The following is a 6,984-nucleotide window of genomic DNA, read 5'->3' on the forward strand; positions in this document are numbered from 1 at the left end:
TCGGCTTCAAAGACAACAGTTCGCAAACGCCCCCATGTGTTTTTACACGGCATTGCAGTATTGCAGCCAGCGGGAATAAAATGCTTAAATCACGGGCGCGAAATAACGCAATAAACCCCGGGAGAAAACGACACTAAACCGCACATCACCGGGATATTCCGAAATTTGCGGAGCTAGCCAAGTGAGAATAAAGTTGGTCTGTACTGTACTATTCTGGTCCCGTATATTCCCCCTTGCTTCCGCTAATGTGGGGTCTTCCCACTGGGCCTTCTTAAAACTCCCAGGACTGAGCTCTAGGTCAGCGAAGGTCTTATCCTGTTCTGGGGTGGTAAGTGCCTGTTCAACATCTTGATTTGGGGTATTCCCTACCAAGGTAGCCATGGGGAAGGGAATTGTACAGCACTCATCCTCTTTCCCCTTCTTATTTAGGCCCTCGTCAACCTCTATTTCTGAAAAAGGGAAAGGATTTGTTTCTTCTGTTACTTCGTTATGGTCCATTATTGAACTATGGGCGCTATTCTGAGGAGGACCACATTTTTAGAAAATGGGGAAAGTTGGTCCCTATTAACACATTGACAAAGATGAGATATTAGGGGGTCTGGCATAACAACATAACAGCATTTAGGATGAAGCCATTTTGTGTGAATATTTCAATCCGCCATCTTGTCTTGTCTTTGTGAGTCTAATTTCTGTGTTTCATTTCTGTATAAACAAATGTGTGAAGCACAGGAATGGAATTTTTGCTCCTAGCTAAATTTATTGACTCTTCCTCATCCAATCAGCTTCAAATTGAAAGTGTAAACAGGCTAAAAGTTATGAGAACCCATGAGATAAGTTTAGATTCTTGCAGTAGAATTTATTCTCATAACATATTGCTAGGCGACAGAATAGGCACATCCCATTTAACCCCAGAATGGTTTCTAGCTGACAGGTAGTTATACAATATTGTTATGTATTACAAAATGACATCAACTTTAATATTGTTATGTATTACAAAATGAGGTAATGTTTAGTGATGTGCAAGCCCCTCCATAAAGGGGTGGAGCTTTAGGATTTAGGGTATAAATATATGGCATATCGTGTTATTATTTAGAGAGCTTTTGTTTTGAAGCTGTCTCCGTTGTGCACTTGACTTGAATAAATTCACGTGTTATTCTGTTTCAAAATAACCTCACACTGTGTTTTTTTATTTACGCTTTCCACAGATGGCGCCCGAATAGGGACTCAATATCATCGGAATCGAGCACCCGGATGAATCACTCCTCCATCACTCAAACCTGAGCTCACATATGAATCAAGGTAAGGCTACCTGCATTTTTTAGACAAACAGCCTGATTAAATAGTTTTGAGTGGTGCGTGGAGCTGATTTTTGAACGGTGTCTTATCTGATGTGACGAGTAAGAATCCCTAGCAGTTTCACGTGAATTTATTATTCTCTGTTCCTGTATTCATTTTAAAGTGTAAGAGTTGTTAAGAGTTGTTAGGGGCTAAGGTAAGAGTCCCGTTAAAGGCTTTGGTGTTTTGGTGATGAAAGTGAGTGTTTTTGTGCTTAAAGGGATTGTTTTCAGACCGTCCTGGGTTGTGATAAATATTTTTGTTGTCTGAGCAGGACGGGTCCCTGATTGTACATTTGCTCTGTTTTGTCATTTACTTACCAAGTGAGTTATTCATGGAGATCTGGTTAGAAAGTCTTATCTGTATCCATGTTATAAAAGTATAAGGTTTATCAGGACTGGGTTGGACCCGCTGAAATGATTCAAGTTTTTCTTTGGTATAGTTATGGTGAGAAAATGTGATTGGGGAACAGTCTCGTGACAGGTCCATATCTGCATATTTACACTATTCAGAACAATAACATGCCAAAAGAGTTGTACGTAATCAGCTTGCGTTGATTATTGTAACGCTAAATTGTACAGGTCAATTAACAGTTGATTGCTGTAGCCGAAGTATTGTACAGGTCAATTAAATTTGATTTCTGTAACAGGGGAATAATGGGAAACCAAAAATTCTCAAAGGATTGTGTGTCTACAAACGAAAATAATAAAGAATGAATACAGAGAACGAAAAGAGACAATATAAATATATTTTGTTGGCCAGTGAATGGCACTGTTTGTACTATTATCAACTAATTGCGCAGATGTTTAAATGAAAGAGGGGTCTTTTTCTGTGGGATTGATAGGCTCAGGAGCGCCGTCTCGTGTGTTTTTGAATCCCACAGGGAAACATACCTTACATTAATATGGGTCAAAAGAATTATGTTGAGGGACAGAAGGGTCCCGCTGTATTAATTTTTACTATTGCCAGGACAGAAGTTAATATAATAACAAGTGAAAAAGAAAGTGAATAGGAAAGAAATAGCAAGTGAATTTGCCGATAGATAATTAAGGCATATGTGGTGTTGAGGAAGTAGATATTGAGGGTTATTTTTATGACAGGTTTATATGCAGAAATTGGGATACAATTAGAGACTGTGTGTATATTGTTTGGAAGGGACAGAAAGTGTTTGGAAGGGACAGAAAGTGTTATAAGTGTAAAAAGGTAGGACATGTTGCCAGTAATTGCAGAGCAGCCCTAAGAGAGAGAGTAGAAGAAAAAGAATGGAATTGAAAAGATTTGTTCGTACTGGCCACACGAATAGGTCTTTTGAACCAGAAAATATTCTTTTTCCTTCTGTTCTAATGGCAACTAGAAAGAGAATAAAAGCAGGTTATTTATATGAGAAGCTGATTCGCTGTGTAGGAGAGAAGTTTGTGTCTATGTTCTTTGGGTGTCTGTATTGTGTGTGTTCTGTATTGTGTGTAACCAGTAAAAACACATGGAATATTTTGTGTTTAAAAATATGGGTAAAAGCTCATAAGCATTGTTTGAAGTATATATTGTATTGTATGTTTTCATGTATAGAACGCCATTAATAGGCTCAGCGCTTCACAGGAGTGGTGCATGTCGTAATCATATAGTTATCAAATGGTAAAGGTAAGAGGTCATAGAATAAGTGATCCAGACATAAAAGTAAAAGTTGAGCAAAGAGAAGTCACTGCTCTGAGGAGCTTACAATCTACTTGGTAGGTAGGGAGAGCATACAGAAACAGTAGGACTTGATTAGAAGCCAGGAGAGGAATTTCAGGAGGGGAAACGCAGAATCAGAGTTTAAAGAGTAGAGTGATTCTCGCAGCAGCGTTTGGGATAGATAGTAGGGAAGACACAGGTGAAAGTCAGGAAGCTGGGATAGCAGGGGATTACAGTAATCAAGAGGGGAGATAATGAGGGTCTGAATCAGAGTTTTTAATAGTTGAGCAACAGAGGAACAGGTGTATCTTTGTGATATTGTGGAAGAAAAAGCGACAGTTATAGAAATGTTTTGAATGAAAGAGGAGAATATGAGAGAGGAGTTGGGAGTGACCCCTAAGCAGCGTGCTTGAGCTACTGGATGGAAGATTCAAGAGTAATGTGGAAGGAGATAATAGGGTCAGGTTTGGGAGGAAGTATGAGGAACTCTGTTTTTGCCATGTTAAATTTAAGGCGAAAGAGGGTCTTCCAGGATGAGATAACAGAGAGACATTCAGAAACTTAGGTTTGTATGGCAGGTGTAAGGTCAAGGGTTGAAAAGTAAATGAGGGTGTTGTCAGCATAGTGGTGATATTTAAACCTAAGAGATGTTATTAGGTCACCTAGAGAGAGTGTGTACAGAGAAAAGAGAAGAGTGTGGTCCACAGAGGCAAATGCTGCAGGGAGTAATAGGAGCAGAGTGTGATGACCTCTGTCTTGGGCAGCATGTAGTTCATGAGTTATTGTAGTGAGAATTGTCTCCGTGGAGGGAGCAGTGCAGAAGTCAGATTGTAGAGGGTTAAGGAGAGAATGGGTGTGAGAAAATGGAGCAAACAGGAGAATGCAAGACAAGTTCAGTAGTTAGAAAGAGAGGTAGGGTCAAGCTTGCTATTTTTGAGTCATTGTATAACTATTACATGTTTGAAGGAGAATGGAAATGTAGCAGATTAGAGGGAGAAGAGGAGATCAACAGTGATGGTGACACTCTTTTGAGACAGTGGAAAAAGAGTCAAGGAAAGCAGGTAGAGAGTTGGAAGCAAAGTAGGATAGGAGGAAGAAGAGGGAATGTTCTGGTGTATGGATTCAACCTCTTTCTTAAAAATAGTCAGCAAAAGTCCTGAGGTGAGATGAAGGAAGAATTTGTGTTGGGTAGACTTATGAGTGTTGATTAATGGAAAGAAATAGGTTTGTGTAGCTTGAGAAAGGACAGAATTGCAACAGGATAGCATAAATTTGTAGTGAATTAAATCAGTGAAACTATGAAAGTTCATACAGAAGGCATTAAACAGAACTGAGTGGAGGGAGATAGCATGAGCGTGTGGCGTTATTTGTGTGTTAAGAAGTTATATGAACCTCAGCTATATAAAAGCCCGTTGGTTAATTTTTGAAAGGTCATAAAAAATGTAGTTCTTAGGGCTCTGGATAAAGCTCCATGTATTTAAACTTTAAGCAAAAGTTCCAATCGAATAATAATTATTTTTCAGGAAGAAGCCGTGGTGTGTCATTATCTTATCTTTTCAGGGTCAATTGGCGAAACGCCCAGAAACAAAATGGCTCTTTGCCCGGAAACAAGTCTTATAGAAAATATTTTTTCTTTAGTCAGATGAATATGCAGAGTGTCTTTAAAATGATAAAGCTGACCGTGTGCTCAGCACTGTGCAAAGAGATTATATAAAGCAAGACATTAGTGTGAAGTCTTATACAAAATCATTTGTCTATTAACTGAATATGTGATATATTTTATAACTTTTAACCATTTATTTTTCCATAGGTGTACAATTTTATTATAAGCAGTAGTTATTGTTAAAATATTTGTAGAATGTTTTGCCAAAGTGGTGCATTGGGAGTCACCTCTCATTTTTGGATATGTTCTAGGTATAGAGTTAAAGGACAGGTGATACATATTTACAAATACAGTTACAGAAGTGAGCAGGGTATATATTATATGCAAGGCATTTCACATTTTAGCAGAATAGTTACAATGGAGTGTTTGGGGTGGAGGCCTGACTGGAATTGGCTAGGGGTATTTGTCTTAGTATAGTAATTGTTTAATTGGGAGTGAACACATTTTTGTCCATGACTTTGGATAGTAGTGTATTGCAATGTATGACTTTATATATATAGCGTCAAAAATGTTCTCAGCACTTCATAAAGAATACAGTAGAGGGAATTATGATAGAATAGTAAGTGCAGCAAAATCAGACAATAGGAAAGGAAATCCCTGCCCTTAAGAGCTTACAATCTAAGGTTTAAGGGAAATTTACAGAGATAGCAGGTGAGGGAATAAGTGCTGTAGATGGCAGTGCTTGGCCACAATGGGTGTGGTAGGAGTGACTGTGTGTGAAATAATAGCCATGAGTGCAGGCTATTGGGATGTTTAATTTGTGGGGCAAGTTTTAATGTTAGTTAGTATTTTATGAAAAGGTTGATACCATTTGCATCGGAGGAGACGATAGTGAGGCATGAATGAGAGCAAGTGTGTATTGGGAGAAGAGATATTGGTCTGTAGTTTGAGACAGTGTTTTTGTCCCCACTTTTGAAGATTGGGACAGCTCTGGTAGTTTTCCAGGTCTTAGGGATATGGCCTGTAGACAGGATAGAGTTGATTATGGAAGCAATTGGTTTGACAATGACTGAGGCCCAAAGCCTTAGGAACTTAGATTGTAGTACAGTAAGGTCCAGATTAGCTGCTTAGTTTTAAATATGAGGAGCATTAATAGGAGATACCTCTGTCTATATACGGATGTTAAGACAGTAGTCAGTAGTTCAAAAGAACAAATTAAGGACCATCTATTGGTAATAAAACAATTAATAAGTATTGTATGCCACTAATATATTTTTTGAGTCTCTCTAGGCATAAGGTATGATAAAAGTGCACCTACACGAGACGAAGTTAAAGGTCAAGTAGTTCCAAAACAAGCATGCTCTTCATCCCAGATGAAAGGGCCCGTACTAACCACCAATACAGCAATTAAAGTGGCAGAGTTCTTTCCCTGGACCCAAAGTACAGTAAAGCTCATTCCAGCTCCACCAAAGACCAAAGTCATCTAAAGCACAGCCGCATCAAGTTAACGTTTTGACGAGACATAAACTTTGACCGTTAACCAACGAGGAAAATAAGATACCAGGCAGAGGCCTGGTCTTATCAGGAACATTTCATTTTTTCAAAGACTCAAAACATTCTATTTTTTAGAGACTCAATATTCCTGATTTCTATCAGAACATTTCATTTTTCAGAGACTCAATATTTTTATTCTTTAGAGTGTGTTTAAGTTAGAAATTTAAGGTGTATGTAGAAATGAGCCTTGATGGGAGGATTGGTTTCCTGGAAGCGTGGCTTGTGAAAGCTCTTGTATGTGTTTTGGCAGTACTCATCACTCTCTATGTATGTGTCATATGCAGCAAAACTTTGATCCAGAAGTGTGTTGCACCTCCACCGAGAGGAGGGGGTCACCCAGGGGGGGTGTCAGCCACAAGGAAAGGATCATAAGTCAGCCATGTTGACCATCGCAGACATTGTCTGTTCTGATATTCAGAGTGAATGATGTATACAATGCGTGCAGGGGTGAGGATCATGCATTTCGCTTCCACAGATACCAAACCCCTTCAATTCTCAGTAATAGCTGAAAGTATATGATGATAGAGATAGATGCAATTTCCTTTATCTAGCAACTGCATATCCAAAGAAAGGTTGCTTGCATAAAATAAGGTTTTTAGTATTATGTGTGTAATTTCTGTATTTTCCAATTTTTTAAGGGAACCTCTTTAAAGGGTGTATCACACACTAGGAACAAGAATCAATTTATGGGTCAAGTGTCTCCACCAACCAATGAAACCTGTGTAAAAATGTATGTTCAGTCAGATAACAATTTACAGGAAGGATGTGGCCTTAATTTTGCAGTTTTTAATTTCATCATTAAACCAAGAACAGGTTCAGAT

At 38.6% G+C, this 6,984-nt stretch overlaps 1 long non-coding RNA gene across 2 annotated transcripts; it reads left to right on the plus strand.

Moving 5' to 3' along the window:
* The first annotated feature begins 1,203 nt into the window (after positions 1–1,203).
* On the plus strand, positions 1,204–6,655 carry LOC142470823 (uncharacterized). Of its 2 annotated transcripts, none has more exons than XR_012789348.1 (2): positions 1,204–1,299; positions 5,891–6,655. It is a non-coding gene; the product is annotated as an uncharacterized LOC142470823 (long non-coding RNA). The 2 variants fall into 2 exon arrangements; XR_012789345.1 differs by having other exon boundaries at positions 5,900–6,655.
* Positions 6,656–6,984: the final 329 nt, after the last annotated feature.

Source organism: Ascaphus truei, chromosome 1 (genome assembly GCF_040206685.1).
Source record: "Ascaphus truei isolate aAscTru1 chromosome 1, aAscTru1.hap1, whole genome shotgun sequence".
NCBI lineage: Eukaryota > Metazoa > Chordata > Amphibia > Anura > Ascaphidae > Ascaphus > Ascaphus truei.